The 25,569-nt window shown below is 36.2% G+C and overlaps 1 long non-coding RNA gene and 1 pseudogene across 1 annotated transcript; both read right to left on the bottom strand.

Annotated features, from left to right (window-relative positions):
• Window positions 1-24,117, bottom strand: part of LOC148695539 (protein TRIGALACTOSYLDIACYLGLYCEROL 4, chloroplastic-like) — a 56,194-nt pseudogene extending 32,077 nt beyond the window's left edge.
• On the bottom strand, window positions 7,348-9,784 carry LOC148695540 (uncharacterized). The gene is made up of 4 exons (XR_015964670.1): window positions 9,246-9,784; window positions 8,685-8,826; window positions 7,959-8,348; window positions 7,348-7,496 (listed from the first exon to the last, which is right to left on the bottom strand). It is a non-coding gene; the product is annotated as an uncharacterized LOC148695540 (long non-coding RNA).
• Window positions 24,118-25,569: the final 1,452 nt, after the last annotated feature.

The raw sequence follows: 25,569 nt of genomic DNA, 5'->3' as shown, positions 1-25,569 counted from the left end.
CAATCAACATTATTTGAACTCAACTAAAAAGAAACTAATTGCATGTTATAAATTCCATGGGTAATCTGATTTTGCAAATTAAAAAGAGTCCAAGAATATTGAAAATTACTAAACCCCATCACAACAAACCCAATACCCATACCTCCCTTCCGTTGCAGAAAATCCTCCCATCTCTCTCACCCTTGTCCCATTTGTCTGTCTCTGCAAATCGCAGAAAACAAACCCTAAACCAAATCCCTGAAATCCCTCGCCTAAATCCTCCCACATCTCTCTTGGACACCCCCTATCTCTGACTCTGAAAACCCTAAATCAAATCTCCTAATCCTATCTTGGACCCCCATCTTTGCCAATTGCATAAACAAAAACCCAAACCTAATCATTCAAATCCCACCAAAACCTAATCCTTGAAACCCCACCCAAACCTAATCCCTGAAACCCATTACCTCAAACACCCAACACCTCTCTCTCTCAAATAGCCCTAAACAAAGTGCCTCGTAGCATCGAATCGACCTGCACCACCCTCGGGCGAGATCGAGAGCGGCATAATAAGATATTTGTCAGAGAGCTGCGAAACAGAAAAGTAAAAATGATAGGTAAAGCAAACAACACAGTGGAAAGAGAGAACCCAACGATGATCGGTTCTACCTTTCATATTTCCATTTTAATGTACTAACAAGGAAATGATAGTATATTTTATAGAGAAATATAAATATTGTTTTCAATGAATTAATAGGATTGCAAATGTAATAGCTACATACAGTGAGGTAGGAGAAATGATGGAAGACGCACTGAAATTTGAGGTCCATAGGTTGAGAATAGTCCATAGCATTGATCCATATATGGATATATTGCACAGACCAACAATTCAATCTCCGAACAAAGTATCATTTATCAGCAATTGTGACATTCATTATTCCTAAAAAAGTTATTGATTCACAAATAAACAAATGAAAGTAATCGGAAAAGAAACGGTTACCACATGTTGTCTAAATCTGAACTCAAAATGACCATGATATTTTCCCGGTGATGATTACAGAGAGACCACTGCCTGAGACTTCTGTCTGTCCCCTGAAAACAATGTCTTGAACTTATTTATTGGATAAATGTGTGTGTACCCAAGAACTACACTGAAACAATCACAAAGATTCAAACTTCCACAGTAAAAATGATCTGCAACTAATAAAAAAAAATAATCGACTGGAAATCACATATAAACCCAAATGAAATCTGAACCCCCCCAAGCAAAACCAAAAAACACCCTAAATAGACAATTAAACAGAACCAAATGGGGGTTCAGATAATTTTTTTGTTATTGTTTCTCTCTTTCATGCAAGCTTACATCAGTAAAGGAAACCAGAGATTTTAATCTTTTACCTTTTACCTTGGGTCTAAGATCCTCAAGTCGTGCATTCTCCAAACGGTTGTAGAAAGCAAAAAGCATTGTTTCCTGGAAAAGCACCAATATTCAGACATTTGCACAACTAATGGTGCACTAATTGAGCTCCCAACCTCTAAGGATGCTAGCTTCATCATATAGCACTACAGTTAAGCACATTTCTTTCCGAAATTAAATTAAGAACAAATTTGACATTCACATGCCACAACAATTACACTATTCCATGAAGTAATCTTACTATCACAGCCAAATTGACAAAAAACATGCAACAATCCTTTTGAAAACAAAATTCAACCCATTAATCATATACTCATTTAGCACTCTATATACAAATTACAGAGTTTCAATAATTTTCCGAAAACAACAAACCCAACAAACATGAAAAAATAAATAAAAATCTAAGTTCCCAATAGTATAATCCATCAGAAACATACAAACTAGCACATGTTTAAGGACCACGAGAAAGAAGCAGGGTAGTTAAGCATATCAATATTTGCATAAGATGAACCAACATTTGAAAAGTATAAGCAGATGGACGAACACAGAGAGAAAACACCTAAATTTACAGCAAGATGAAAGCTTAATGGGAATTACACATCTCCATTGGACCAAAGGATCATAGACCCAACACCAAACACCTCATCGTGGCCAAACCAAACTAAACTTTCATTCAATTAAGTCTCAAACACTTTAATTAAGTTAAAAAAGAACAGTCCAATTCTACCCAAACTATATACACAAACCGAGAAAAGCAGAACAAACAGTGGTGCAAAGGTGTATAATGACACTAAATCTTCAAATGAAATTAAAAAAAAAATTACCCAAACCAATATAAAAGCCAAAGTCATCCCTAGCAACTGTAAAATAACAATTAAAAAACGAAACCCATATAAGTTCACAACAAATTAAAATGTCTAGATCAACATTAACATTAAATTAGCTACAAACCTAGATAAACCAATACTAAATTAGACTAAACTAATAACAAATAAGCTTCAAATCAAATTCCAAATAAAAAATTTGGATAAAACCAACAACAAAACCACACCTTGTTCCTGTTCTGTCTCCCCCCTCTTGCTTTTCTCTTCTGCCTACTCCCCATATTAAGCCTTTTTTGCCTCATTTTTTTCTCTTTTGGCTGCTCACTTAACCCCCTTTTTTTTTTCTCTTCACTTTCCTCAATTTCCAGTCTCTCCCTTTCTTCCACATCTATCTTTTTTTCCTCATTTTTTTCATCACTACTCTAGACACTAATTCTCCACTCTTTTCTATCTCTTAATTATTTCACTCAATCAAAAACATGGGATCACATTTTCTCAAGCAACCCAAAAGCACTGACCAACCCAAAATCAGAAAAACATCCAACTAAAACTTACAATCACCATTGTCAAGCAGCAAACGATAAATTAGAAATATAAAACAAAGAAAAAAAAAAAAAAAAAAAAAAAAAAAAAAAAAAAAAACAGAAACACCCTAAAACATGCCATCGGCGAACACCATACCTTGAAAAGAGTAAACGCACGCAGCTATTCGAGACCGATCCCACTGAAACACAATTTGTGCGCTTCGAAAAAAAGGGCAGAAATCCAAATCTCAACCAATTGGCCCCTCGTCTGAAAATCGAGAGCACAAACAAAATCCCAAAATAAACCAAAAGCAGGGTTTCCTTGGTGGGTATTTTGCGAGAGGGAAAACGGAAGATTGAGGGTGGGAGAAACGAAGAGAAAGATGGGTTCGTGGTGAGTGAAGGGGTGAAAGGAAATCCCTGGAAATCAGCCTACCCCATACTTCTCCCTTACTCTTTCTCCCTAAACCCATATCTCCCTGCCGAAAATCCTCTCCCCTACCCCCATACTCCCCCGTCTCCGCAACGGACAGAACTGTCCCTTCTCCAGTACGCGTCCAGCATGTTTGAAGCTTGTCGACCGTCACGACTTGGTTTGTAGGCTCCAAGGAGAGAGATACGGGGAGCGGAGAGAAAGGAAGAGCCGAGGAAGATGAAAGACCGGATTTTCCAGTAGAGAAGGAGAGAGAGGAAGAGTGAGAGATGAGTACAAACTTGAACTCTAGAGCTTCGTTCACCAGAATCACTCCCCATTCTTAAAATTAGGCAAATTGCCAACAATAACAACAAAAAAACCTCTTAGATTTCACTTTCACTTAATCATAGGCATCTACTCATCCGTAAAAAATGGAGAAATAAGCAAAAATCACCTAGAGACAACACAGAGTCCACTGTTGCTGCCTCGGCAGCATCTTGAACAGGAAGAATACCAATTAACCGTTTCTCTTCCCGTGCTATAACTCATGCTCCACCAATAAAAGAAGGTGATCCACCGTGAGAAACCTGGTTAACCACCATGTACAACATGAACCAAAGAAACCCACTATTGAAGCTATATATAATCATTGAAAAAAAACCTTCTACGTCCAGCACAAAGCAAACTATAGTCGAAATTTCAACAAACCAAAATAATATGCAGATAAATAAATAAATAAAGGAAAAAAATGATCGAAATTTCTTTGATGTCCAGCATTGGAACCATCCGAGATTGTGTAGCAACAATGCAGCAAACACCATCAGAGAATGGGGATAAACATAATAGTTATACACACATACCTACCAGAATAGTATAACGAAAACAACTAAACATGTAAATTCAAAGGTCACTCCAAACATGCTAAAAGTAAAAACTAAACTGCATAGCGATACATCTGGATTTACCTTTAAAGTGGCCTATGATATGTCATTAATAAAAGGCCCGAATTCTTGGTCCACTCTGCTAAATTGGTAGGAGCTTTTGCTTTACCAATCAGAACCTTAAAACAAAACCTGTAAAAGTATGATAGTGATGAAGACCTGGTAAGTTTATTACATATTGTTTCAAATACAAATTGAGACTCGTGGGAAAAAAAGAAAAAGAATCAAATATCATATCATATTCCGACAACACTCTGAGAAGGTATGAAGTCACCTCATCTAATTTTATGACAAATGGGTGAAACTCGTTAAAGAAACTCAACAATGGGTAAGAATGTTTAAGTCTTATCTGATGAAAGAAGTGATGACGTTGTAGTTATTTCATGAGGAGGCGTTAAAACCATGAATCAAGAGGATCACAGACCAGGGATTTCAAATATTTTAATTATAAGAAGACTTGTTTGCAATACAGAGAAAAAGCTTTTTATTGTTGATAAAAATGCACACAACACCATTGGAAGTTTAAGGTGTACACAAGAATTGATTCCCCTGAAACAATCATTAATTCAAAAGAACCAAAATTTTGTTATGTCAATGCAGATTAAATGGGAAGTAGCACACATTGCCAACAAACTCGTGTAAAGGTTTATTGCAGAGAGAGAGATAGCTGACAGTAAATTAAAAAAAAAAAATTGGTTTTAGAGAAGCGACTTCTGAATTTCATATTCTTATCAGTTAATTTCATTAATCTCTTATAGTGAATTTACATAAAAAAAAAAAGATGACAAATAAAAAAAAATAGATGACAAATAGATACATATGAATAGTTAAAATATCACTTCGCAGAATATAAACCCTATGAGAAGAAAATAAAAAGTAGAAAAGTCTCCCTTGAGTATGATCAACAAAACCACAACAAAGGTGGCTAATTATGGAAATATCATGCCGCATGATTCAAATTAATTTATCATAACCATGGTCTGTAACAGAGTGGAAATATCACGCCACATGATTCGAATTAATTTATCACTAATCTAAATTCTAAAAATGGTAAAAGTGAGAAAATATACCTATCAACCTGCTTGCTGTGCTTTGTGTAATCCAAGTTCCACTGTGTGACTCTGCACAGCTGCATAACCTCCGGTGGCGAACGCTGTGAAAAGGTTTAAATTGGCGGCAGATTGCCAATTAGAATTGAAAGGCAAAAACGTCATTCCACATATTTCCACTGTGCTACAAATTGACTACTAAATAGCAAAAAAAAAAGTTCAAACTTGAGCTCCCAAGTTGATTTTTTTTAAAATTTCAGGCATATGGTGAAGAATCAAGATCGGTCCCTCGTAACTCAATTGAACCAAAACACCTTAGTAACACAGAAAACAACTTGTTTTTACGATATTGCGTTTGATATTTCTTTTGCTATTTACGTACACCCAGCGATTGGGAAAATGATTAGTATATAGATGTTAAATAGTGGAAAATGAAAAGTGTTAGTAAACATTGAGTGGTATGGAACTTCGAGCAATAAAAAACTAAGGATTTGATGCGAATGTTTGTGAAATGAATAAATTTGAGGTTAAGTTATACCAAATGTATTGTTTTACTCGTAAAAATTATTCCAGAATTGCTTGGGGTTGCTTTGATATTCAGAGTGGTAAGGCATAGTTGGAATTTGAGTCAAAAGCTGATAAATTTTTCTCTGGAGCTTGTGTAGTAGAAGTGCTGTCATCAGTTAGATGTAAAACAGAAGACAATTAAAGGCATTAGTGAACATTGAATAATGTGGAAATCAAAGTTAAAGATATTAGATAGATGTGAAATAGACTTGCATTCATAAATAAGCAATAATGCCAACATGATACTACAATTTTTAAAACACACATCTTGTCAAAATCAAACTTTCATGTGAGAGACAATTTTAAATTGGGTAACATTTAGTGAGAATGTAAGGAAATCAGAGTACATAACTCATCTCTCTCTGCATAAACATTTAAATAACCAAATGCTAGTCATTGGAAAGCTGAATTACCTGGCCAAATTCTTCTTTTTGTTCAAACAGCCATCTCCACTTGCCCTGCATACAAAAGACTAATAGTATACAGAGACGCTTTCATTTTTGCCTTCGTATAAAGAGTAATAGTGTACAGAAATGCTCTTATTTTTTGGAATTCACCAAATGGAAAATACATGTATATACATTATAAAACTTGATGACTCGAATGCATGAAAAGTACCAATCTCTGGTTTTTTTTTTTTTTTTTTTTTTTTTTTTTTTTTTTTGGGCTTTGTCGCAACTTGCCCCCCTTTTTCCGTCTTTATTAAGGAAAGCAACACATCAAGGATTTTTCGAGGTCTTCCTATTCATTTGGACAGTACTATTCTCCATCTTTATCAAGCAAACACTATAAACATGCAATTAATAAAGAGATGTGCTATACACACACCTTAAATTACTTCTTACACACTTCTTGTTAATTTCTGTCCGTTGATCTTCTTCAATTCATCTGATCTGACGGTCGAAAATTAGGAAGGTGTGTGAGAAGTAATATGGGGTGTGTGGATATCACACCCCTTAACAAAACAAATAGTGTTAATTCAAAAATTAAAACATGCAAAAAAAATTTTTTTAAAAAAAAAAAAAAAAAAAACCCAAACATGCAGGAACAAAAATTAAATAAAATCAAACACCACATCAATCCAAAACCCAAAATTTTTTTCGTTTCTTTTCCTCCAATCAGACCCTGCAAATCCAAATGGATACGGCCCCAGAAGAGCTCCAATTTCTCAACATCCCAGTCATACTCAGAGAATCCACCACCATCCCCAAACAGTCTTCTACCTCATAACCCTATTACACACTTTTCAGCCCATGATAACAAAAAAATCATCAATCAGATGAGAATTTACACAAACCCTAGAAAACCTACGAAAAAATAACTAAAACCCAATTATATTAAATAAAAAATTTGAAGCAGATCTTACATGAAATAGAAGGCACCTGAGGTGCTGAGGAATAGTTTAAGACCAACATCAACGCCAACCTGACCGGAATTGTTGGAAAAGAGGAGATTTCGAAATTGTTACGTTGGTTTTAGGGTTAGATTAAGACTTACGAGTGAGAGAACTTGTAGAATTTGATTTATTGGTTTGAGGGCTTGAGGTTGTTTTCTTATTTAATGCAAAGAAAACTTGAATCAAATGCCAAACAAAAACCCCAAAATCTTACCTGATGACAAATCAGAGGGAGAGCTTTGGGGAATAAGGATCGGAGAGGATTTGGAGGTGGAATCTGCTGACGCTGGGGTGAGTGAAGATGATGTTGCAGTCCAGGTGTCAGTCGACGATGAAGACACCACTCAAATTCAGCCCATCTCAACAGAATCCAACAGTTGAGGATTTCTGCAATTTGTTGGTTTCAAGGTTAGATTAATTGTGAGAGAAACTGTAGAAACGAATATGTTGGTTTGAGGGTTCGAGTTTTTTTGTGATGATTGTAAGCAACAGAAGAGATGAAGTGGTGAGCAACAGAAGCGGTGAGAGTGCAACCAGGAAGAGAGTAAACAGCAGGCAAAAAAGGAAGGCAACACTGAATTCTTCTTGACTACCTATTTAGTGAGTTCTTGGACCTATTTAGAGAGTTACTAGAATGAAATGAAGCCAACTCAGCAACAGAGAAACAAACGAAAAAGTCAAAATCCAGAAATCCAAGTTTAACTCAATCAAATATAATAACCAATCAAAGTTGCAAACTGCAAATTCTCACAATGTAAACTTGTTTCTCAAGGACAGTTGGTCTCTCTCTCTCTCTCAATACAACATTTCAAACCAGACAATAATTAATAAAATAGAAAATTGAAGTACCTGGTAAGTTTTTCTTTTTATACACACAGTCATCTCCACTTGCTCTAAGGAGGAATTGTGTGAACCACCCTTCATTCAAAACATCACAACATCTGCACTTATATAAAGGAAAAAAAGAAATGGACCAAAATAAAATTATCCTATAATCCGATTATACAGAAGGCCAAACTCTTGAGTTGGGGCTGGTGGCCGTCGACCACATCATCATCTCGATTTGAGAGAAAAGGGTTTGTTTGGCTCTTTTGTCCAATTATTTACATTAACCATTTCCAAATTAACAGGGAAACACCATGATCAATACTTATGTTGCTCCCTTCTTGTGATCCAAATTTGAAGAAGGCCGATGGGGAGGGGCAATTATAAGTGTCATCCTCTTTGTTTCTCCTTTCCCTACATTGTCGACCAAAACAACATCAAACCAAGTGCAATACAATCCAAAATAATGCTCACAAAATTTGAGCTCCAAACATAGTCACAGGTCACCAATCACCTAATCGATCATAACACCACTGCAAATATGAAAAACATAAACAATTAAGTCAGCAACATGATATGCCATCCCTTTCATGTAAACACGGATTGCAATTCAAATATGCCACATTATTTACAAACAATTACAAGTCGAGAAACAATTAAATCATCATCATGAATCGCAGTGTAAGATGAACACCATCAATTAGAAAAGACAGAGCTATATGGCAATAAACATGCAGAGAGTAAACATACAGAGAGGAACTGCTTCAGATCCTTCCCAAAAGCAATCTTCCGCATGATAACAAAAGAGCAGTTGATCTCTGATCTAATTGCAGACACAATCTGCAGAACCGACTTCTATGGAATTTGAACGTGTGAAATGTGGGGTGGAGACCTAAATGTAACAAATTGGTGTTAAGTGAATAATTCCAAACATATAAAATTTAGATCATCACACCCGAATTCAAACAGAACAATTAAATAAAGAATCGAAGCCATACGCAATCTAATTAGACAAATAAGTGAACATTCCCATGCCGAAATCCGAAAGGCCAACAGAAATCTCTCATTACAGCACAGAAGACAAAACTTAAAACTAATCAAAATTAGGTGAACCAATTATAGAGAACATAACCCTTGTAAACAATCAGGAAAAGTTGCTTTTAAATCCCAGAAAAAAAATTGAGAGGAGTTTTTATAAAAAACCATCATTTCAATTATTTTCCAATCTCACAGTTGGGATTAAACAGAAAATATAACTAAAAATGCCAACTTTCTCAAAAAACTACGACTATTTTTACAAATTTCCATTACCCAACACTGAAAAATCAGAATCACGAAGCAACGAAGAGCGGAACACACGAGAACCAAAACGTTAAAAACAACATGTACCCATTTCAAAGACCAAAAATCCTGCAAGGACAAAAAAATCCCAGAAAATCAGTACATCAACACTACCTGCAAAACGCCAAAATCAGAAAATTATTAAAAGAACCCAAAATCAGTGGCATGGTACTCATTTCTCCATCATTCAGTAGCTAATGACCTAATGAAAAAGAACCCAAAACAGACAGCTTAAATTATGGAAAATGCTTATAAAGCTCATGAAGAACTTTCAGAGCCTGCATAGAAATGGTATAGCGCAGATAACAACAAACAATAAAACTATGCACAGTATAACCTAAATCCGATATGTTGCATTCCACACACACACAGATATGTCTACAATATATATAGATGACCCACAGAGATTAACAACATGCGGAGGTGTGCACGCGCACACACATAAAATATACATGCATACTTAATTTTTCAGACAATAATACCACACAGCATAAGTTGCAAGCTGGGACTATTTGGTTGACTCAAAAGAAATTTATGGGTTAGAAAAAGCCCAAAAAAATAGAAAGACGAATGTTCGTTCATATCTTACGTCAACAGGAGGATGAATGCCCCTGCAAAAGACAACAAAGCAATCCACAATCATCCAACAAATAAGCAAAATTTCTTGCTAGTCAGTAATTATGGGCATATCTACTGCAGCGCTAAAAAGTAGAATTTTTCATGGCCCTGATGCTGAACAGTGAAATGAAGGGTGGACACCTATTTTTTGCATCTTTAGACTCAAGGGCAAGAGAAACCTACCAGTCCTCAAACAAATTAGGACACACTTGCGGATCGGCCAATGATTCTGCAGCTTTTTTATTGACCTGCCATATTGCAAATTAAAAGTACAAAATTAAAAATACTTGGAATAGCCAAATATATGCAAAAATCTTTCCTTGTTTCAATTCAATTGGTCGATAAAGTAGAAGACATAACAATTTTCCTTTGGTATGACTTCTACATCTCATATATACATTTCACTTGAAAGAAAAGCATCGTGTTCATGAATCAAGAAAAACACTGCAAAAGTCTAACCTTGTTCAGGTCATTTCTCCAAATTGAAACTATCTCTGAAACCTTGCTTGGTAGGTAAGATCGTGCCATCAAAGCTACTTCTGGTATCCGTCCACTGTAATGAAAGATAACGAAACCCTATAAAGCAGACCACAAAAATTAGACAAAACTAAAAACTAAACAGTTAAAAAAAAAAATTAATAAAAAAGGCTTGAAAATTTTTAGTTTTAATAAAAAACCATGTTATAAGTTTTGTTTAATAATTAGTACAAGACCTATATTATAGTAGTCCAACTAAAAATGGCCTACTTATAATAAATTATGATTTGTTGATTTTACCCCTAACTTTTTTAGGTTGAGTTCCATATTTTCTTCATTAATGGAGTTCATCGTTGTTTTGCAGACTTTCTTCTTTTTCTTTGAAACAAAAATATGGATCCTCATGCTATCTAATTTATATTTTCTATTATTTCGTTGAAATGTGATCATTGCTATTATTCATAGTGTATTCGAAGTACTGTTTTTCATATTTTCTTTGTTAGTGGAGTTCATCGTTTGTTTCTTCAGAAAATAAATTTGAGATCTACATGTTATTCAATAATAACGACGAGTCACTGTTTCTGGACTGTAAAAATAAACTGTTTCTGGAATCTAAGTTACTGTTTATGGAATCTAGGTCACTGTTTCTGGATCCAAATGAAATACACATTGTTTCTTAAATGTAAGCTAGAAAAGAAATAATGAAATTCACCGTATTTGGATTCAAAGCAAAATAAGCATCCTGTTTCTTAAATATAATCAACTGATGCATGAAAGAAAAGAAACAGTTGAAGGTTAAAATATAGATTGTTTTTGGAATATAAGTCATTGTTTCTGAAATTTAAGTCACTGTTTCTGAATTTTGGTTCTTTTCTTTCCAAATATAGTGTTTGTTTATGCATAGACAAAACAAACATTGTATTTGATTTTTTTTTTCCAGAAATAGTTTTATATTTTGGTTTTTTTTTTTTTCCAAACACTTTTTTCGCCGGTTTCTACCATTAAACTTCTTTGAACTTGTTTCGCACTAATACAAAAAACACTTTGCGCGACGCAGGTCCTTCGTCGCGCAAAGTAAAAAAGCGTCACGCAAAACTTTGCACAACAGACCTTGGTCACGCGCTAACCGTCACGCCAAGGCATTGACAAAAAGGTTTGCACGACGATGAAGATACCTATGTCGGGCAAAGACCCTTTGTGCGACGTAGGCTAAGTCGCACAAAGTTTGCACAACGCAACCTACGTCGCGCAAAATGGATTAGATCACTTTTTGGTTTTGGTCAAAAATATTTTATTTTTATTTTTAATAATATTGTAATTAAATTCTAAACAATAATTAATTAACCAAAGAAAAGTATTTGATTATAAAATATATGAAAATGTACATACAAGATGTCCGAACAAAAAAGAAAAAATTACAAGTAGTCTTTTAGGTGAAATGGCTCGGAGGTCTAAGGTGGAGCAAGATCAGGTACTGGTAGCGAGATTTGGATGCTGATCATTTGTATGGCTCGTACAAGGTCTTTCATGTGCCTAACACAGGCCTTCAACTCCTCGCCCTAGGCCCTCATCTGCTGGCCCTGGACAGCAAGCTGACCCTTTAGGGTTGTCACTTCCTCCTTCAACGCATCAACCTTTGCGGTGTTCGACCTAAAGCAGTAGATGCTGATAATGCGGGAAGCTCATTGGTCACACTCCGATGATGAGTGATCAACTGTGACATCTATACACATTTTGAACCATAAAATTATAACATTAAAAACTAATCGTTTCTTGCATTTGAAACTAATCAATTAGCAGCCAAAGTAATAAGTAGGTTACCAACATCCTTAATTTCAAAACAAGAGGAACTACCTATCCATTTTCATAGCCAACAAAAAAAAAGTGCATCAAGTGAAACAAAAAAGAATGGGTAATTCGACACTATTTTATAAACAGTAAGCTCTATTTTATTTAAAAAAACCTATCGGGCGTGTTCACTTGGGTTGGTTCTAGTTCAAGCCCTCATTTTAACAAGGTCAAGATAAGGAGACTAGGTGAGGCACTAGTCCCACTTAGTGAGATTGCTAAATAGCACCCTGTTTGATACAACTTAGACTAGCTCATAATAGCTCAATTCGGCAAACTAATGCAGTGTAGCAAACATAGCCATAAAGTCCAAGCAAAGCAAATAGCTAGAAATCCTACCCCCTCCATTTTTCTGATGTGACAAATAAGGAAAAAAATAAGCCACCAAGGAATGCACTATTACGGACAAAATAATCGTCCAAGAGTTCCGTACCTTGTTGTTGCCTGCTTCTATCAAGGTTTCCGGAACGGCTGGGCCTGCAGATATGACCCAGAGCTTGGATGACTCAACGGGAATGTGAGGCTCTTGCCATTCTTGCTTCGTCATCTTTCCTTCTACGCTCCTCATCCTCTTCCTTCTCATTTTGGGCCATCTTAAGATTGAACATTCCTTCTGATTGGTTAAACAATCCTTCCTCTTGCTCATCGAGTTCCCACATCATCCTTGAGGAAGAAGAAGACATTGTAAGAAAGAAGTAGAAACTATGAATAATGATAGAGATTTTGGTGAACAAGGAAGCATAAACTATGAATAATGATAGAGATCTTGAGAAAATTGGTGTGAGATTTGCGAGGATGGATGGTGGATTATATGGAGGATTCATAAAGGATTTGGTTGTAGATAATGCCACGTGGCATGCCGTCATTCGTTAAAAATCTGATGGAAATCTATCCTCAAAGACTGTAAACAGATTATGACAAGTGGCGAGACATGATTGGTTAATAATCTTATCGGAAATCCATCACCAATAATTGTATTTTCGGATCATGACACGTGGCGCAACGAGTACGATTAAAAATCTTATCAGAAATCCATCACCAATGATTGTCTTTTCGGATTTTATGACAAGTGGCGCAACGAGAACAATTAAAAATCTTATCTGAAATTACACCACAATTATTTTGTATTATTTTATAACTTTTCGGATAATGACACGTGGCGCAACGAGAACGATTAAAAATCTTATTCGAAATTACAAATAAAATTATTTTGTATTATTTTATAAATAAAAAAAAATACTAATATTTTATTGCCTATTGTCAGGGCTATTGAAATGCAACAGTGGAGATGCAAAAGGCGATTACTGTTCATTAAAGGCAATTACTGTTCACTGGGTGGATAACATAATGTATTGCCTGGGGGGAGGGTTCCCACGCTGTAACTGCTCTAACTATTAAATAAACTTATCACTTGGTTTTTTGTTAACATTCAAAGTTTTAAAGCCATTTTCATTAGTTTTTCTTATAAATGATCGGAGATCTACAGACCTTCCCCTCTCCGTCTGAAGTGAAACAGACCAAATAAACGGCAAGACTTGACGTCAGGGTTAAAATTGGAAGCTCAATAAATTATATTCCTTGGGCTAGTCCTGATTTGATGTTGGGCTTTGTCATAACTATTAAATAAACTTATCACTTGGTTTTTTGTTAACATTCAAAATTTTAAAGCCATTTTCATTAGTTTTTCTTACAAATAAGGCTTTTTAGCCATTAGGGTTACAAATGCATTATTTTGGAGAATTTTAGACTTTTTCCCTACAAGGTGTTTTCTATCCGTGTTCTTAATAATATTTTGTTTTATGATTGTTCGTAACTAATTTCTTTTGCTAGGGTGATGTCTTGAGTCTTAGCATGAATATGTAGTATTTATTTAATTGCTTATGATATTATGCATGTGTGCTTTGAATTATTAATCACTGTGTTTAAACTATCTTTGTGTCTTAAAGATTCGCGGCCATTAGGATGTTTAAATAAGTTATTGGATGCAATTTATGTTGGAATGTCACCCTAAAATTAAGGAATGCTTCTTGTCGTTAATAATTGTAATTTCACGTAGGATGAATACGACGTCTTAAGTGTTACATGGTTTTTTGAAGGGTTTTTATAAAGCTTAGGCTAAATAGCCAAAATGGTCCCTGAGATTTGTATAACACATCACTTTGGTCCTTGAGATTTCAAATCAATAGAAGTGGTCCCTGAGATTGTCCACCATCCATCATTTTGGTCCTTCTATTCAGAACTCCGTTAAGTGTCTCGGAGCTCTTGGCCAAAGGTTTGGGCAATTTTCAAAGGTTCGTAACTCAATCATTTCTTAACCAAATTCAACCCATAATATATCAAAATGAAGATAGGAAAGTGTAGAATAATATTATACCATTTGGAAGCCCAATGGTTGCTGGATATGGCTAAAATATAGCCTCAAAGTTGACTGGTTCGAGCGAAAACTGGAAAACTCGCCGGAAACTGGGTAAACGTTAAGTATTCATAACTTCTTCAATACTCAACAAAATCAAGTGATTCAAAAACAAAAATCATACATCTTGATGAGATGAAGAGAATGGTACCTTTTTCGACGGCTAAATCGCCTTGGTTTGGACGAAAAATGGCTCGAAAGTGGCTATCTTAGTCTTAAGTTACCCACTTTCAAGCCTTTTTCTAGAAAAACTACGGCGCATTAGCTGTCAAAAAAGGTATCATTCTCTTTGTCTCATTGATAAGTATAATTTTCATTTTTGAATGACTTGATTTCATTGAGTATTGAAGAAGTTATGAACGTTTAAAGTTTACCCAGTTTCCAACGAGTTTTCCAATATTTCCTCGGACCAGTCAACTTTAAGGCTATTTTCCGGCCATCTACGGAAACCATTGGGCTACACTTTCCTATCTTCATTTTGATATATTATGGGTCGAATTTGGTTAAGAAACGATTGAGTTACGAAGCTTTGAAAATGCCTAAATTTCCGGCCAAGAGCTCTGGGACACTTAACGAAGTTTTTAATGGAAGAACCAAAATGATGGATGGTGGACAATCTCGGGGACCACTTCTATTGATTTGAAATCTCAGGGACCAAAGTGAGGAGTTTTGCAAATCTCAAGGACCATTTTGGCTATTTAGCCTAAAGCTTAATGAGTCTTTCATGTTCATAATTGATCCGAACGTCTGGATGGGTTGCATGTTAGATATACGTTCTATGTTGGAGGTTCCAAGTACGATATATATTAGGAAAACCTGACCTTTGAAATATGCATGGGTAATTCGTAAGTAATTAGAAGAACTACGTAGGATTGTTAAGGTAACGGCGGAACACCTTTTCTTTCATTTAAGAAAGCAAGCTTCACATCTAGCTAGAACAAACTCCGTCCCTTTTGTGCAGCCAAAGCTATCAAAGTTCTAAACTGGTGCAAATGTTTCATTGTAGTTAATGGATCAATATTATATCATATATTTTATTCTATTCTTAGTTATATTTTATTGCTTATTTTGGTAGAATTTTGATATTTTGTTATGTATTTTCAGTGTAGGACATGCAACTCCCTCTTGAGCATAAAGTGAACAAATGGACGAATTTTGGAGTGAGTCCAATTAGAGGATGTTCGTGAGTTTTTCAAGATGATTGTGTCAAAATTCTAGATTTTTCTACCAAGCCGTTCGGACAGCAGAGAAAATCAGACTTTTGACCAACCAAATCAACTATGATTTAATCTCAAAATGTCTCTTTTGAAAGTTGAAGACATCCCCAACTTTAGCTTTGTATGTTAATTGTTTGAAAACTTAACTAGCTAGCGTTTGTGATCCATTTAATTATGGATTAAAGCATATATGTTATGGGACATAAAGTTTGGACAAGAGGCGATGTGTACAGCTACGACATTCTCTTATTGGAAATGTTTACAGCAAAAAGACCAACCGATAACATGTTTCAAGGATCTTCAAACCTGCATAACTTTGTTAAGGCATCTAGTAGATATTGTCGATCCCTCTCTTAATCAAGAAAATGTTGAGGGTGATCAGATGAATGCTAGTCATCACATTAACGAGGATATCACCAGCATTGGCATATAATTTGAAGAAATCATTGTTTCGATTTCATAAATAGGCGTTGCTTGCTCTGCGGAGTTGCCTAGAGAGAGGCTGGACAATAGTGACACGACACAATTGTGTCGGATCAGAAAGAAGCATACTGAGCAGCATTGGCATGTCAAGTTAGTAATGTTTCTTATGTAAAACTAACTTTTCCTTCGTATCTTGCTTGATTAATAAACACATAATTACTATTTGCTCGCAGATGGCAATCTGTTCCCTTTGATCAATAAAAACAGTATTACTCAAATCTTTGTAACTACATTCTGAACCGGAAGCCTTCTCGCTTTCTACTGTCTAGCTAAATTACCTAAATGCGATACACGTCAAAACATACATTTCCATCATGTAAATGAAAATCGGGAGTTAAAACTCAAATAAGCGCAACTCAATCATGCCTTCTTTTATTTTTGGGGAATACCAAGCAACGACATTCCCTGATCGTATAAGTCTCAAGGAGTAGCCCAAGCTGTATATGAAATCCTCAATATGTGGGGCATGTTTCCCGCGCAAAGAGTCAAGTGCAACCTTAGAATCCGCTCTAAAGACAATTGGCCCATAAATCTACAAAGGAAAGGTAATGTGTCAATAACAATTGGATTTTCATCCCAGTAACCAAAACATTCACCCCAGCCATGCATGTTAATAGCCATATATAGGAGCTCAGCTTTTCATCCTCTCATTTTAAAGTTCTACGCTGATCTAAAAGTCGTACATTAAGACATATGAGCAGTAAAATGACTGTACAGATACATCAGCAGAAAAATGATTGCAGATTATTGAAATCAGACAGGGCACACACGCTTCCACAAGTACCAATTAGCAAATGACTATGCAAGTTTTGTAACATATTATGCATAACTGCATTTAAAAATTCTCTTCCAACTTAAGGTGCACAACATTTAAAAAGTTAAGGTATAAATGGAAATACCTGCTGCTGAAAGATTAGATTGATCCTAGGGGAGGACATCGGATCTTTTGCACTATTAGCAGACGAACTCTTCAAACCATTAATAACCCTTTTAGTGAAAGCTGCAGTTGAACAAATATCTCGACGACAATCAATCCTGATTAGATCACTGTATAGCTCTCTAAATTTCCCGTGCTGGAAAGTATAGCAGAGAGCCGAAAAAATCAGCACTGAAAGGACTTCTCTTCTTATTGCTCCTAGAATTTTCCTCGTCTCCCTTCATATCAACTACCACTGGGTTGTACCCATCCTGAAACTAGGCAATGCAGCTTCCACCAAAAATGTAATGCCACCATTGACCAGAAGAAAAAGTGAGAAATGGCATTACAATTTCATTTTGCAAATAAAAAAGAACTATATCGCTAACAATGACTAGGTTGACTACCCATTAATTTTGACAATTATAGAATTCCGTATCTGGTCTTCTCTGGTGCAAACATCAGGAAATGGTAAGTAAAAACCTTAAGAGATTACATACTGCCGGCAACGGACCTGGACTCATAAACACAAAACAAAAATATTGAATTGTTCTGTTAGAACTGTTAAGATTTGAGTAAGCTTCCATTAATCTGATCATTTGGATTTCGAAGGGAGCAAGAAGAATGAAGAGAGAAGAAAACACTAGAGACAGAAGCAGAGAGAATATTTCATAACAGCATCATTCTTTCGTTTAGAATGGTGCTCCACTTTCATATATTCTTTCATTCCTTACATCAGTCATCATCACCATTCAATACATAAGCCATTGTGATTATGACACATGGCAATTACAAGGCATGTGAGGCATTAGAATGAAAACTGATCTAAGACCTACATTTGGCTAATGAGCTCAAACTATCTCAATAGAAAACAGTTTCACAAAATGACAAATAGAAAAACTACTAAGTACACCATTTACTAACAAGTAATTAGTAAGCAATTTACTTTTCAACACTCCCTTCTAAATTGCTAACTGATTTCACACCAAGTAGGCTTCTCAGGTAGTTGAATCTGTCTTTGGGAAGAGCCTTTGTAAAGATGTCTACAATCTGTTCTTCACTCTTGCAGTAAATCAAATCAATTACTCATTCTTGAATTGTATCTCTGATGAAGTGAAACTTTCTGCCAATGTGTTTGGTTGTCTGATGAAACACAGGGTTCTTAGACATAGCTATAGCAGAGGCGTTATCACAGAATAAGGGAGTTGCAATGGCTTGCTCATCTCCAAAGTCCTCGAGTACAAACCTAAGCCAAATGGCCTGTGTAGTTGCTTCAGCCGCGCTGACATACTCAGCTTCTGCAGTTGAAAGTGCCACACTATGCTGTTTAACAGAGGCCCATGAAAATGCCCCACTTCCAAATGAAAAAGCATACCCTGAGGTGCTTTTCATGTCCTCCTCAGAGCCACTCCAGTCACTATCACAGTAGCCAATCAATAGAGCAGACTTTCCAACCACATATTCAATCCCAAAGTCAATTGTCCCCTGGATATACCTTAGAACCCCTTTAGCAAATCCATAGTGCTTCTTGGAAGGTTTATGCATGAATCGTGCAAGTAAACTAGCAGATAACATAATATCTGGTCTGGTTGCTGTCAAATACAGCAGGCTCCTAACAATTTTCCTGTATAAACTCTCATCTGTAGGTTCACTATCATCATCACTTCTCAATTTGTCAGTTGCAACCAATAGAATGCTCACTGGCTTGTAGTCTTTGAGCCAAATTTATCCAAGAGTGTCAAAGCATATTTTTTCTGATGTATAAATATACTCCCTTCAGTTTGAGTTACTCCCATTCCAAGAAAATGATAAAGTAAACCCAAATCTGACATCTCATACTTGCTCATCATTTTAGTCTTGAATTCTTGCATCATTTCATCACTGCTCCCTGTATATACTATGTCATCTACATAGATTGACACGATTAGAGCCCCAACACTTTTTTTGGTTCTCATATAAAGAGTTGCTTCACTTGAACTTCTGTGAAACCCACAATGAATCAAATATGTGTCAATTTCACCATACTAGGGTGCCTGTTTAGACCATAGAGGGCTTTTCTCAACATATACACCTTGTGTTCAGCCCCTTTAATCACAAAACCATCATGTTGATCCACATATACCTCTTCCTCGAGAACACCATTCAGAAAGGCTGATTTAACATCCAATTGCCACAATTTCCAACCTTTCTGTGCAGCTAGAGTAATAAGTGTCTTAATAGTATCTAACCTTGCAACTGGAGCAAAGGTTTCATTGAAATTAATACCTGGTTTCTGTGTGTAACCCTTGGCTACAAGCCTTGCCTTGTGCTTTTGAATTGGAGCCATCAAGGTTCAGCTTTGTTTTATATACCCACTTCACTCCCACAACAGGTTTGCTACTTGGTCTGTCTTCCCAAGTGGAATTTTTTTTCAATCATCAACATCTCTTCTGTCATAGCCTTTTTCCAAGCTTTATCTTTGACTGCCTCACTGAAATCTTTAGGTTCAATAATGCTCATCTTACCTTGAGCATAAACATCACTCAAATTCTTTCATTTCTATGAAGTATGATCATAGGTCTATGAGATTGAAACTAGAGAACCAAGTGAACCAGATTCCTGAGATGCTCACAGGTCTCTAGTTGTTTGTGATCTCAGAGGAGATTGCATAGGCTGAGGTGAGTCATTTGACTCTGAGTCAAGTTTAGATATCCTTGAGCTTCCTTCATCATTCCAAGGAATAAAGACTTGCACTACCTCATTAGATTCCCATTCCCACATTGCTTTCTCATCAAATATCACACTCCTTGATAATTCAACTTTCTGAGTTCTCAAGTTGAAAACCCTATATCCTTTTTCACAGTTGCCATATCCAACAAATACTTCCTTTTCACTAGTTTCTTCCAATTTGTGTCTTTTCTGTGAAGGAATGTGAATGTAACATAGAGAACCAAATATCTTCAAATGTTTGACACCTGGTTTTTTCCCACCAAATGCCTCAAATGGAGTTATGTTGTTCAAAGCACTTGTTAGACACCAATTTTGCAAATACATAGCCGTGTTCACAGCTTCAGCCCAAAACTTCAAGGGAATCTTCTTTTCAAACATCATTGTCCTAGCCATTTCAACCACAGTACGGTTCTCTCTGCAACACCGTTTTGTTGTGGAGAGTAGGCAAGAGTTAATTGCCTTTCTAACCCCATATCTTCACAAAACTTAGAGAACTCCAGGGATGTGTATTATCCACCCCTATCACTCCTGAGTTTCTTAATTTGATAACCACTTTATAACTCAACCATGCATTTGAACCGTTTGAAGATGTTGAAGACTTGTGACTTGTGCTGCAGAAAGAACACCCAACACATTCTAGTGTGATCATCAATAAAGGTAAGGAAGAATCTGTTCCCTCCAAGAGTAGTGATCTGCATTGGACTACAGATATCAGAGTGAATCAGCTCTAGAGGTTGTGATGCTCTCCTAGCCTTTTCCTTATCGAATGGTTCTCTGTGACCCTTCCCTGTAGCACATCCAGGGTAAACATGCTCAGTGACTTGTAATTTAGGTAAACCCTGCACCATTTCCTTCTCTTGCAGGAGCATCAATATGATGTAGTTTAGATGTCCATATCGTCTATGCCACAACCAAGATGACTCTTCAACAGTTGCTCTATTAGCCATAAGAGGATTAACATATTCTAGACTTAAGGGAAAACATCCGTTTCCTTTCATTTGAACACTTGCAATCAAATCTTCCATCTGTCTTTCTCCATATATATCAACCATGTAATCACCAAACATAAGCCAATATCCATGTTCTGCCATCTGCCCTACACTCAATAAATTCTCATCCAATCCAGGTACAATCATAACCTCTTTAATATATCTAGCAAACTGGATCACAGTCCTTGATGAAATGACCAAATCGATTGCAACCATGACACTTTGGCTTTCCTTTAAACCAACACTCACCATAATGTAGCTTATCACAATGTTAGCATTTTCCCTTAGCCTGATCAGGTTTTCCCCCTTGATCATATTTTCCACCTTGATTGACAAAGTTCTGAGGTTTAGGGTCCCATTTCTTTCCCTTCGATTTCCAATTCTTCTTGGGTTTAGAGTTACCTAAAGAGGGATTTGACTGAGTTCCCTTTGGATTCACTCATACTACTGAAAGCTCTCTCAGTGGTACTCTTAGCATGCCTATCAAGGCGCTATGCAAATCCTCTCAAACAAGCAATAACCTCTTGCACCTTAATAGTTTCAATATCCTTAGTTTGATTGATCACATAGCAAACTGGATCAAATTCTTTGGTCAAGCTTATAAGCAATTTCTGAACCAAATGCTCTCTGGCTAAATCTTCCTCATACCCTTTCATTTGATTCACCAACTCAAGAAGACGAGTGAGATACACATACAAGGTTTCATCATCCTTCATCCTCGTGTACTCGAAATCACGGCGTAGACCCTGTAGTTTGATGGATCTCACTTGTTTATCACCATGAAATTCCTGGTGTAAAATATCCCAAGTGCCCATTGAGGTCTCCTCATTCGAGATTCTGGGAAAAATATCCTCCGAAACTGCTCCTTGAATGATACCCAACGCCTTAGCATCCTTTATTAGCTTATCACTCAGCGAAGCTTTCTTTGAATCTGATGAGCCTTCCTCTTCGACCTTCTTCCCCTTCGATTCTGGAATTTCAAAACCCTTTTCAACCAAATCCCAGATTCCATGCGATTTGAAAATGGTTCTCATTTGGATCTTCCAAAATTCATAGTTGCCACCATCGAATATTGGAGCCCGAAGATCACCACCACTTGACCCAGCCATTTGAGATCTGAATCAATGAACTGAAGATTAAAGGTCAAAACGAGGAAAGCAAATGCATGCTTTGTGAAAGAGCACCAATTTGTTGCGGCGTCCTTTCACCATGCCCTTCTGTGCTCAACTTTATGGATGATGACGGAGACACAAGAAGCTGTGTACATAATCCAAACGAATAAAGTGACTTGTCCAAGACATGCATTGCCACATCTTTGAATGTAGGGACCTCCATCTCACCATTAGTAAATTCAGCTTTAACAGAAGATAAAAGTTTCTTCCGGCAGAACTGCCCAATTAATCCAAGCCATCTATTTTCATGCAGATCATGTAACAAGGGAATTAGTATGTCTGACAACTAAGAGTGCTAACCCGATTTGGTTAATGTGAGATGACTTTGGTCTAAGCATAGTAACTCTTAAATCACTCCTTTAACAGAAAACATGCTCAAGGAATTAGGACATTAAACTCAACACATTTGGATTGGTAATTACAAAAATTCAATGCATTTACACAGTACATTCATTAGCTAGGATACTGTTCAAATTTCAAAACATCGCAAGAAACCTTTTCACCTAAGAAATCCCATAAAAAAAATTGGATAATCCCAATCAGTGCTCTGATAAACATGATAAAGCTTTGATGCTCGCAAAAAACATAAGAACCCCCTTGCAAATTTTTAAAATAACAAGGCAACAAAAAATTCATGCTTTATGTGCTGTACCACTAGAACTAGGCAAACAAGCTTTGTTTGGCTGTTAAGCTTTCCACTCAAGCTCTCTTTCTCACATCAAGTAATTCACCAATAACGCAAAGTTTATGCAATATACGAATTTGGCAATTAGTAACATAAAAATTGTTTACAGAAAATACGAATTTGGAGAACAAAAAAAATGTTCATTTCTCAGCAAACAGGAGACAAATTATCTTTGCTAACCTTTTTCCGTTAACCAATTCCCTATAACAACAATTCCAATTGCTCCTCTCTCCAAACTTTCCCAGCAACAAAACAAACAACAAACGAATCACACCCATTACTCATCATTTTCTCAGTAACCATACAAACCACAAACTGATCCACAGAAACACATAAAATGAAAAAAAATATCAATTAAACGAAAGCATAACATAAATTTGAGAAAATCCAATAGGCAATAGCTAAGCAAAGAAGTTGTAGCAGTGTACCAGTTAGAGGTAGCTGGTCCGAGCAAGAGGGACTGGAGAGAGAAAGAACCCAAGTCCCTGTTAGTAGTGGGGGAGTCGGAAGGTATAACACCCAAAGGGAACCCATTTCCCAGAAGATGTTGGTATTCACAAGAGTTTACTAACTCAATACCAAAATATGTGGGTGATAAGTTTACAAACTCTATCACACCTCTCACTTTCACTCTTAATAAAATTGGACAAAGAAATAGAGAAATGAGGGAAGCAACAAGCTTTGAAAAACACTTGGACTTTGATATATGAAAAGAGAGTTTACAAACTCAATAGCTTACAAGCTGAAAATGAGAATGGGAAATGGGATTTGGATGATATGCTCTAAGGCTTAGCAAGATGGCCTATTTATACAAAAACTGAAAAAATAAACAATCCAACAATACATATAATGAATGATGGTGTTCCACATCTTTACACCCTTTCAAACACATGCAGCAACTTTGATAGTTGGCATACACATGCATTGCATCATGGCAGGTTGTAATACCTTCCTTTCGGCTAACACATGGAGGAACACTGTTGTCTTCCTGCTAGCACATCACATGGCAGCACACTTGCTGTCTTTCATCACCATTTGGTGAATAATGAAGGAGCAATGATGATTATATTTTGCTGGAAACAATCTGTAAAGAGAGGTTAGCATCACATGGACAGATCACATGACTTTTAATTTGAATTTCCAACAGAAGAGAGAGTTGCTGAATCCTGAGGGCTCGGCTGGCTCAAGCACCGTCGAGAGGAAATGGGTCGCCGGGAACGGCCTTGGCGGAGTCCTCAAGGGTCTGAGGCGAAGAAACGTTCAAGTCCCAGAAGGCTGAGTCCATTGCCGTCCTCAGGTTCGCCATTGTTGGCTGTCGAAATTAGCGAGGGAGTGCGAACACTTTTTGGTTTTGGTTTTGGGGTTTAAGTGGTGGGTTTGTGATGGTTTTATTTGTCTCTTCGTTTGGGTCCTTATCTGTCTTGAAATGAGTTTCAAGACATGAGTTTGAAGAAGACACCCTAAGAGATAGGGATGACAATTCTAATTGTTTAACTCGATAATAGTGGATAATCGTCTGAATAGATTGGATTTGGGTATAAAAATTCGGGTATATTTTGGGTATGGGAAAAAAATATGAATATTATTCGGTTATGATTTTGGATATGGTTATAAGGGTCAGAATCCGTATCAGTTCCCGAATCCGAACCGAATAATATATAATATAATTATTCATAATATTAAAATATTAAAATATATATACACACACATATGAATATTCATTATTTGCCAAATCCCTTACTTTGAGTGTAAATACAAAAATTGCATTATGTGAGTTGCATTTTGTGGGAATGTTCATAAGTTTTGATATAAATCAAAATCTATGAGAATTTAATGGTACTTATGGGAGTTATCAAAAGATCAACCAACATTATCAATGTTTAACTTTAATTTTTATACTCCACAAGATCCATTCATTAAATTATTTTATACATCAAATATTTAATGACGAAATTAATATTTAATAAATTATCATGTGTCAATTAAACGAATATATTTTTTGTATTGACAAAAATGGATATAACCGTTAACCGATGGGTATGGTTATGGATAATACCCTATGGTTAATTTGCGGTTATAGATATGGTTAATTTTCATGGTTATGGGGTTGGATATAGCACTTTCATCCCCAAACCGAACCGTTGCCATCCCTATCAAGAAATCTCTTTTTCAAACAAGTTCTAAGGTATGGGTGTATCCTCACTATCGCGTTTCGTGCTAATGACATAACATAGAAAAACTTATACAGTTATAATTGTTTCATTGGCTTGAGACTCCTCCATGGCGACGTATTATTGTCATAAAAGTCCTCTGCGAGAAAGTGATTAGTGGTTGAGAAATCCACAAAATCCACCATGGTGTGAATGGAAAAGGTGGTGATGAAGAGCTCATATGTTATGTTTCAATGACGGATGGTACTAGTTTAAGGGAGGTGAATAGGTTCCAATTTATAAATCTAATGCCAATTTGGATTAGCAAATTAATTGTCACGTCCACTTCACATGAAGGTATCTTACATGTATGCATTTAAATAAACTACTAAAATGTACATAGCAGACGTAGGAAAATCCCTAGGCTCCCAAGTCAGGGTAAACACTAAGGGTGTGTTTGTTGCACTGGATTAATTCAGAATGGACTAGCTTTAGGGACTAAGCTGGATTGACTTAAACTAGACTAAGCTGGACTGATTTAGTGAAGCATTTGGTAGAGTGCCGGACTAAAAAAAAGAATAGTTAACAACTATAACTTTATATCATTAAATACACAT

The sequence above is a fragment of the Pyrus communis genome, chromosome 7, assembly GCF_041283825.1.
Source record: "Pyrus communis isolate YQ-2024b chromosome 7, ASM4128382v1, whole genome shotgun sequence".
NCBI classification, from domain to species: Eukaryota; Viridiplantae; Streptophyta; class Magnoliopsida; order Rosales; family Rosaceae; genus Pyrus; species Pyrus communis.
This window is presented reverse-complemented; position numbering and strand designations above follow the sequence as displayed.